Source organism: Podarcis melisellensis, assembly GCF_964234715.1.
Source record: "Podarcis melisellensis genome assembly, chromosome: 2".
In the NCBI taxonomy this organism is placed as follows: domain Eukaryota; kingdom Metazoa; phylum Chordata; class Lepidosauria; order Squamata; family Lacertidae; genus Podarcis; species Podarcis melisellensis.
The window spans coordinates 17012479-17022466 of record NC_138529.1 but is presented as its reverse complement, the minus strand read 5'-3'; the positions used below and the strand labels follow the sequence as shown (position 1 = coordinate 17022466).

Genomic DNA, 9988 nt, shown 5'->3' with positions numbered 1-9988 from the left:
TGGATTTGTTGCAGTGAGGAGAGTGAGTCTTTGATCGTAATAATAAAATATTACAGTAAGGAGATAGATCCACTGAGAGATGGGGCTCCATGAGGGGTGCCATGCCTAAAAGTGCCCTTCAAAAACATGGAGCTGACACTTGAAATAATTGTGTCCTCTTTTTAGAGTTCCTCTGCAAATCGACAAAAGAGCTGGACGCTTTACAACGGACAAAAAAGTGGGGTTGCAAAAAGCAAGCCTCTCCTCCTTCAGTTCTCTTGTCTCTGTCTCCATCTCTCTCTCTCTCAAAAATACCCTCCATTTTCTTAAGAAAGGAATGAAACAACAAGAAGATGTGGAGGCAGTATTGATCGCACCTTTCCATGGCAGCCTGGTAGCTAACAAGTATCAATAGGAATGGCTTTCTTGCTTGCGTTTTATTGTTGCCCAATGAATTCAAACCCAAAGGGTGTCCTCCAATAAAAGAAGAAATGGCCTTGCTTGCCACTGGTCATATTTCTGACTAACAGCTTGCCAGGGTTCTCCCAGTACAGGAAGCCTATAAATCAGGCTTTTTACTGTTTCATTATTCATAAATTTATCTCCATTGAAACTTTCCTATCTCCCAGTAGTGATTTCCTTTTGTATGCATGCAAGTCCAGAGCTTTCATTTTTCATTTCCAATACTGATTACATGTTATTTGGGATGACAGGGCCAGTGCTTCTTTAAAGTCCATATAATTTAGAGATCTGTAACCGGGACTATACAAACAGCCTCAGGCTCCTGGATGCTGCATCTTATCCAACGTTAAGGACAAATGGTTAATATATCAAGTTTATTAGGTGAGTTGAATAAATCGCAGAGCAATCCCAGCTATATAGATGGGAACAACCCAGCACATATCAACAGCGACGGGGAGGGGAGATGGGACTAAATGTGTGCAGACAGAACACGGCTGCTGAAAAATGGTTTTCTCCCAGACACCGGGAACTAAACCTTATTTCAAAGGAATTTGTGCAACTCTGTTGACTAACTGTTGCCCTTTAATAGCTCACCAACCTTTCATGTTCAACAGCCTGTCTGCCCAAATGTACGCTGTGGTCTAGAGAGCACAGCAATTCAATTCCAACGTGCTCCCTAGGAACTGAAACAGGGGGTGGTGGTGTTTTGAGCGATCTGGGGGTGCGGGGCTAAGGAGTGAGATCCTTCAGCCTAGGTGAAGGAAGATGCAGGCTTCATGGCAGCATGGCAATCAATAAAAAAAATCTTTCACAATCATGACCGTTTCATTAGATTGATCTTACGTTTTAATTAAAGTTAGCTGTGGTTATATCTCTAGTGGTCTGCTGCAGTCTTGCAGAACTCTGTTAACGAATTTCTCAAATGCAGTGTGATCATTTCCAGCTGCTTTTCTTGAACCCACTGGTTCCAGTCCATCATTTGATTTGATGCATTTATTTGTTCATTCGTGTGATCAGGCAAACGACAACTTTTTTTCAGAGCATGTAGTTCTCTGCAGAAGACCGCTGAACTGTAGTTACTGCATTTGGAAGAAATGAATTGCTACTTCTTTGATCCTGGAGTTGTTGCGTGTTTGCAAGAGATAAATTCCTTATTCTTTGATCCCAGGAACCACTAAAACCAGGATCAGGTTGAAATAATTTTAAAAACAGCAACAGCACCATAATATGAAAGCACGGTATCTGACAAGCTGATGTCGGCAGTGGTGGATGATACCTCAAACCTCTGCTAGAACACAAAGTCAATATCTCAACTAAGCATGCAGGTCTGTATGTAACAAAACAAACACACACCCATACTGCTTCAGAGAAGCGGGTGGTGATATTTAAACCACTGAGCCTCTTGGGCTTGCCAATCAGAAGGCTGGTGGTTCACATCTGCCCAACGAGATGAACTCCCATTGCTCTGTCCCAGCTCCTGTCAACCTAGCAGTTTGAAAGTACGCCAATGAAAGTAGATAAATAGGTACTACTGCGGCGGGAAGGTAAACAGCATTTTCGTGCTCTCTGGTTTCCATCACAGTGTTCCGTTGTGCCAGAAGCAGTTTAGTCCTGCTGGCTGCATGACCCAGAAAGCTGTCTGTAGACAAACGCCGGCTCCCTCGACCTGAAAGCAAAATGAGCACCACAACCCCATAGTTGCCTTTGACTGGACTTAACTGCCCTTTACCTTTAGAGTATATACCCCAATTCATGTCGGCAGATGAATTTCATTTCTCAGTATGTTTTATACATCCTTCTATAGTCCTGTTGAAAATTTCATTTCACCTCATTTCATTTTGTTATTAAATTCATATCCTACTTTCCTTCCAAAGGGGCCTAGGGCTAGCAGAATCTGAGAACAGCACCCTTTCCACTTGTGAGTTCAAGCAACTGGTATTCAAAAGTTTGTTGCTTCCATGGATGTAGTACTCAGTCATCATGACTAGTAGCCATTGATAATATCCTTATCTTCCATAGAGTGGTTAATGTTGGGGATTCCCTTTCACCTCCTTGGTGCTTGCTAGTACTCACTCATCTATTACTGAATCTCCTACATCTTCTTCATCCTGCACTGACCTGGTGTTGTGACCAAACTAGCATCTACTACAGATGGCTTATTTAATTTATTTAAACAGCAATCTTTAGCAAATGCTAGCTTCCCCTCAGATAAAGCAGTACAGAGCGGGCGAAAACAAAAATAAATAAATGCCCATTTGGCTGTTAAGTATGGTAATTTAAGTCACTGAAATTGTAAATGCTGGTATGCATCACCATGTGTTTAAATTTGATTGGTTGGTAACTGAATTCTGGACAATTCTTTAGTAGTTCTCATGTGATTGGCTAGCGTTGGTCACATGGGATGTATCTAGTGAAGGAGAGACTCCATTTTATGTGAAGCAAGATGACGGTGTTTTCAAATCCACTGTGAACACTGCTAAGCTGACCCTGTCAAGCTGTAGAACCTTTGCTTCAAGACCTGCTCTGGTTGCCAATTTGCTATTTGGCCAGGTTCAACTTGTTATTATTAGCATACAAATAATTTGAGCCTAGGACTTGCCGATCAGAAGGTCGGCTGTTCGAATCCCCGCGACAGGGTGAGATCCCATTGCTTGGTCCCTGCTTCTGCCAACCTAGCAGTTTGTAAGCAAGTCCAAGTGCAAGTAGATAAATAGGTACCGCTCCGGCGGGAAGGTAAATGGCGTTTCCGTGCGCTGCTCTGGTTCGCCAGAAGTGGCTTAGTCATGCTGGTCACATGACCCGGAAGCTGTATGCCGGCTCCCCCGACCAATAAAGCGAGATGAGCGCTGCAAGCCCAGAGTCGGCCACGACTGGACCTAATGGTCAGGGGTCCCTTTATCTTTTACTAATTTGCAACCAGTTTACCTGTGAGATCGCCTTACCATCCATATATGCCTACTCAACCACAGGAGTGCTGCTACAGATGCACTTGTAAGAAATGGAGATTTTTCACCTACAATCCAGAACTTCCTGCTGATTTACATTAGGCAGGTGCCTTCATGGTAGACTTTTCACCACCTGCTAAAAAACATTCTTGTTCAGGCAAACCTATCCAGAATTGTAGAGTGATTAGCAGAATGATTAGAAAATTATGTGAGTAATTGCCGGCTGATTATCCCAATCTCATCTCTAGCCTTTTGCCATTTTGCGACTGGTTCTGCCCCTGCATGAATTTGTGGCTGTAGTAATTTTGATTCAAGTGAGCCCCAGGAAGATAAAGTTTAAGAACCCCTGCATATTTGTGCCATAGATGAGCAAGCTGAACCACGGCAGATTGTACTGTGTCTCCTTGTCACTTGGACCCTGCACAAATTGTGATGAAGACACAGCCTTTATCACCCTTGTTTTCATTTGAAGCAATTTGTCCGGCAGGCTATTTGGATATAGATGTTGCTAACAAAGGATGCCCATTTCAAACTGGAATCCCTTTTCCTGTTACCTTAATGCTTAAATTGCTAAACCTCAGCTCTTCATTGCAAGTATTATTGCACAATATGCACTGCAAGCCTCAAAGGGGGGGGGGAGCAGCATCGTCTACTTATGTTCCTGAAACCAATGGAGATCTGATCTCCAGAATGAAAAGGGGAAGAAAAATGGTGTATTCATCAGTTTAAAGCCCCGATGAAATATTCTGCAATGGGAGAATATCATTTCAAGTAAAATATCTTTCTTTCTTTTTTACTAGAAATAACTCTGTTCTTTATCAGGGAAGTGTGATCCAATGGTGCTGATATGTGTTCTTGCAGTTCTTGCACTGGGGGCAGAATAGTAGATAGGCACTGTAGGTTTGCTGCTTCTGCAGGACAAAAAGAGGCTTAGCTTAACAAGAAAGGTAGGACCTGAGGTTCTTCCATGATCTTGAGAGTCTGAAACCATTTGCAGAGGGAAAATCCTCCCATGGAATTCAATGAGATTACAGTGATGTAAACAAGAACATCCCAAATAAGATTCTTTCTCTTTGTTTTTTTAAAAAAATATTTATGCTTTTCAGGTTTATACATTTTGCTAATTTCACAATCGTTTTGGTATTTTAAAACTTTACTTCTTTCTCCCACTTTCTTAAATTTATTTTTGATACGTTCTGCATATCCAAATTAACCTAATTTGCTTATTTATTCATCTGCTTTAAATATACAGTGGTACCTCGATCTATGAACTTAATCCGTTCTGGAAGTCTGTTCTTAAACCAAAGCCATTCTTAAACCAAGGCGCACTTTCCCTAATGAGGCCTCCCGCTGCTGGTGCCCTTCCACAGTTCGGCTTCCATTATTATTACAATAATCCTGCCAATGTTCTTATCTATTTACAATTTATCTGTAAAAATTCAATAAACCATTTCCAATCTTTTATAAAAAAAAGTTGTTATCTTGATTTCTTATTCTTCTAGTAAGTTTCGCCATTTTTGCACATTCCATAAGATTTTTGTATCCATTCTTCCTTTGCTGGGACTTCTGCTTCTTCCCATTTTGGTGCAAGTAACATTCTAGCCACTGTAGTAGCATACATGAATAAGTTTCTATACAGTTTATGCTGTTCTTTCCCTATAATTCCCAAGTAAGATGCTAAATGCATTGCTCTCATATTTCAGTCATCCCAAAGCACGGCAGGTTTATCCCCCTCCCAGCCACTCCACCACCATAACCAAGACTAAGAAAAGAGGCTTTTGCAGGCTTTGACTTAGCAATAACCTTCCTCCTTCAAGTTGCCAAGTGTTGAGTCATCCTGTTTTTCAACAGACTGTGACAGTTGTGAGACAGAAAGGCTGAAAGGTTTTGTTGAAAGGAAGGAAAGCAACACCTGCCTAAGCATGGAAGTGCCTGGATGAATGAATAAACACATGTACAGAACCTGTCCAAGGAGCCCTGCATTCAAAAAGGCATCATTTCCAGTGCAAACACTTGGCTTGTTTTTCAGGGGCTCTCAAGGGTACGTGATGTTAGAATTCCTGCTGCATGATTGCAGTCTTGGGATTTTTGTCTATCACATGACGGTATATGTCTCTGCCAGGGTCCTACTTGAGTGTAGGCTGAGCTCTTGACACATAGTACCGGCACCTCTCTCTTTTGTTGTTAAAAAAAGTGTGGCACTTACTGAAGTGTAGGTGGGTTCCCATGAAGCAAGACAGAGCGATAACAGCAAGAACCTTTATTGAACTACCAACTGGGAAACAGAGGCAAAACAACTGCTTATATACATTTCTGAAAGCCTGGGCCACTCCCACTCCCAACATGATTGGCTGTCTAAACTTCCAAACTGCAAATCACAACTCAGAGTTCAAGGGCCAATGGCAGAGGCCCAAATCCTGAAATGTTCTGTGATTGGACAACATGTATCGAATCAGAACACAGGAGCTCAGATACCTTAGTCCAGATTCAAGCTCAGGCAAACACAGACCACTGAATACATAAGACTTAATGTAACAACGTCATGGTGAGTACCAGAACTTATTTTCCTAGAAGAAAAACTGATCATTTCATATTTTGTGCGGGGTGGTGTTGAAATATATATAGGTTCATATAAAGTTGTACATTTTGAGAGCATCTATTATGCTGTATTTTTTTATTTCACATATCATAACTACTACAACAATGTTACTAGGGTTGCCATATTTCAAAAAGTAAAGACCAGGACACCCCAAAAATTGTTGAGCTATTTTTAAGAAAGCCCCAAAGATGTTGACTTGTCGATTGACTTCTCTAAGATCCAGGACAAAGTGCTGCCTTTCGGAAATTCCTCCCAGACATCAATTCCACTTTTGGAAATCTGGTAATGTCTGGGAAAATCCAGACGTATGGCAGCCCTAATGTTACCAACCCAGGACATACAAAAAAGAAAGAAAGAAAGAAAGAAAGAAAGAAAGAAAGAAAGAAAGAAAGAAAGAAAGAAAGAAAGAAAGAAAGAAAGAAAGAAAGAAAGAAATCCCACAGTGTAAGATTTCCCTTTCTGGGGTATAATAAATGCATAACCTCAGATAACCTCAGAGTATGCCCCATTGAACCAGACTTCTTTCAGAAAAGTACAGTGCTGTAATCCGGATTCATAGCAAATGAGCTAAATGTAACACCCTGTAGAAATGAGACAAGCTAGTCTTCACGATTAAAGTCCATTAATTTCAATGGGAAAGAAAGAAGGTAAGAAAGAAAGAAAGAAAGAAAGAAAGAAAGAAAGAAAGAAAGAAAGAAAGAAAGAAAGAAAGAAAGAAAGAAAGAGGCAAAAGGTTTCATTTGCAGGCCTAATGTCACCACTGACAGCAATTAGCACTGTCTATTAAGAGCATGTTACAGATAGATACAGATACAAATTCCTTCCAGTAGCACCGTGTTGGTCTGCCATAGTCAAAACAAAAAAAAATTCCTTCCAGTAGCACCTTAAAGACCAACTAAGTTAGTTCTTGGTATGAGCTTTCGTGTGCATGCACACTTCTTCAGATACACATCTGATCTTCAGATACACATCTGTATCTGAAGAAGTGTGCATGCACACGAAAGCTCATACCAAGAACTAACTTAGTTGGTCTTTAAGGTGCTACTGGAAGGAATTTTTTTTTGTATTAAGAGCATGTTACAGTGGTACTTCAGGTTAAGAACTTAATTCGTTCCGGAGGTCCATTCTTAACCTGTAACTATTCTTAACCTGAAGCACCACTTTAGCTAATGGGGCCTCCCACTGCTGCCGCGCCGCTGGAGCACGATTTCTGTTTTCATCCTGAAACAAAGTTCTTAACCCGAGGTACTATTTCTGGGTTAGCAGAGTCTGTAACCTGAAGCGTATGTAACCTGAAGCGTATGTAACCCAAGGTACCAATGTGTATATAATCTGTGCATCTAAGTATACAATAGGCATATCCACGTGTAACACTGAACACAGGTACATTTGTCTCTACAAATGTCTGAAGCATTCATAGAATGAGTTCCACATTTTTATAACACACGGATAATATTTTCCTCATCAAGGGAGTAAAACCCTCCTAGGAGCTGCCTAGCCACCAAGTCTGGCAGGTGGGCAAGCTCACCACATGCTAATCCCTGAAATCAAACTGCAAAGGCACAGCCCTGCACTTTGCAAGTTCCAGTGCTCAGTTGGTCATTGTGGCTTGCAAAGTGCTGTGCACTGTGCACTGGGCTGCACAAACCCTGCCAATCAGCTGACCAGTAGGTTCAGTCCAGCCATGCCTTTACCTGCCCCACACTTGACGTCATATCCAACTTCAGGTGGAGGGGAGGTTGATGTGGCCTCCAATTGGGAAGGTTTGGTGGGACTTCCATGCACTGGAGATTCCTCACCACTGGTTTAGGTTCTGAAATGTCTGGAGCCTACTCTCTGCTGGCTGTATCCTTCTATCCCTATGAAGAAGCACATGGTTATCATGTGCAGGCCTTGTTTTTCATCTCTTGAGCCTTTGCTCTCCGTCTTCCTGATCTTTCCAGCCCTATCTGTTTTTTCTGGGGCAGAGTAGAACATCCACTGTCATCCATTGCTGACTCAGGCATGCTTGTTTCTGATTCATCTGGCCATAGCATGATCCAAGTAGCCACTGCAAGTTACACTCTGGCTCTGACTGTGGCAATCTGATTTGAGTTCAAATCACTGTAAGATGATGTGGCTACTAGGATTTGAACCCCGGTCTCCTTGGTCCAAACAGAACCACATTCATATACGGGAACTCAAAAGTGACATTTGTTTCTACTCAAGAAGGATGTGAGCTGGCTGCTTGCACTGCCTTTGTTGTTTAGTCATTTAGTCGTGTCCGACTCTTCGTGACCCCCTGGACCAGAGCACGCCAGGCACTCCTGTCTTCCACTGCCTCCCGCAGTTTGGTCAAACTCATGCTGGTAGCTTCGAGAACACTGTCCAACCATCTCGTTCTCTGTCGCCCCCTTCTCCTTGTGCCCTCCATCTTTCCCAACATCAGGGTCTTTTCCAGGGAGTCTTCTCTTCTCATGAGGTGACCGAAGTATTGGAGCCTCAGCTTCAGGATCTGTCCTTCCAGTGAGCGCTCAGAGCTGATTTCCTTCAGAATGGAGAGGTTTGATCTTCTTGCAGTCCATGGGACTCTCAAGAGTCTCCCCCAGCACCATAATTCAAAAACATCAATTCTTCGGCGATCAGCCCTCTTTATGGTCCAGCTCTCACTTCTATACATCACTACTGGGAAAACCAGAGCTTTAACTATACGGATATTTGTTGGCAATGTGATGTCTCTGCTTTTCCTACAATATATTTATTCGAGGGACCTGATCTGCAACCACCAGGAGCTGATGCATGTGTGCTGGATTCATAACTTCTTAAACGTAACACAAGATTGAAATTGCAATGTTTACGGCGATCCCTTGTACAAATTATTGATATATTTTGTCTCTTTCTGGTGTTCTTTTGCTTGTCTCCTGTGCTGTGTGTCAACAGCCTTAAATGCCACTACATTAAAACACCTATTTCCAAAGTCCATAGCAGAAGTAGTCTTCTTCAGATTTACTCAACTAATTCCTGGAGGTAATATTCTTGGAAGTTGTTCTGTATGTGCTTTAAAATATTTTGATTGCATATTTCATTGATTCTCAGTATCTGAGAGACGCAGCAGAAATGGATTCTGGTTAACTTCCTCTAACTCTCTCGGAATGGTCTCATAGGCGATTCTTCTATCTGCTCTTTTCCTATCCCTTTTGAATACTCCATTGATTTCCTGCAAGATCATCATATTGTTTAGCTGTTCTTTTGTCCTGCTGTACATGATGTTCCACACATTCCCTTATTGATTTTTCAACGGGGTATATTACTTTCAAAACATAAATGCCTCAAAATGGAAGGCAGGTGTGTTACTTGATTAAGAGAAACACTAACATCCTCTTCCAGCAGCTCGTGTGCTAAATGGAGGTGGGGGGGGGAGAAGGGTGAGTCTGTGTAGCAGTAATCATAGCAGTAATAACATGAAGCTTTCCCCAGAAATCATCTTGCTTAGGAGCATCACTTTACCCAGTGCTCCCCCCCCCCCCCGAAAAATAGGCACCGGTACTCACCATGAAGTTGTTACAGTAAGTTAGGGTTGCCATATGCCCTCTTTTTTCAGGACAGGGATGCGGGTGGTGCTGGGGTCTAAACCACTGAGCCTCTTGGGCTTGCCGATCAGAAGGTTGGCGGTTCGAATCCCCGCAATAGAGTAAGCTCCCGTTGCTCTGTCCCAGCTTCTGCTAACCTAGCACTTCAGAAACACACCAGTGCAGGTACCTTTACCCGTGTCTTTATCTTTTTCCAGGATGTGTCCTCTTTCTCATGGGTAGAAGAAGAAGAAGAAGAGTTTGGATTTGATATCCCGCTTTATCACTACCCGAAGGAGTCTCAAAGCAGCTAACATTCTCCTTTCCCTTCCTCCCCTACAACAGTTACAGATAGGTAGCCGTGTTGGTCTGCCATAATCAAAACAAAAAAAATTCCTTCCAGTAGCACCTTAAAGACCAACTAAGTTATTTCTGAGTATCTGAAGAAGTGTGCA

General features: G+C 42.3%; 1 long non-coding RNA gene across 1 annotated transcript in view; it reads left to right on the top strand.

Moving 5' to 3' along the window:
* LOC309363009 overlaps positions 1-2664 on the top strand; it is a 77682-nt gene extending 75018 nt beyond the window's left edge. Inside the window, exons 7-8 of the long non-coding RNA XR_014165145.1 lie at positions 1610-1766; positions 2316-2664. This is a non-coding gene — a long non-coding RNA (uncharacterized lncRNA). The remainder of the gene's footprint in view (positions 1-1609; positions 1767-2315) is intronic.
* The last annotated feature ends 7324 nt before the right edge of the window (positions 2665-9988 follow it).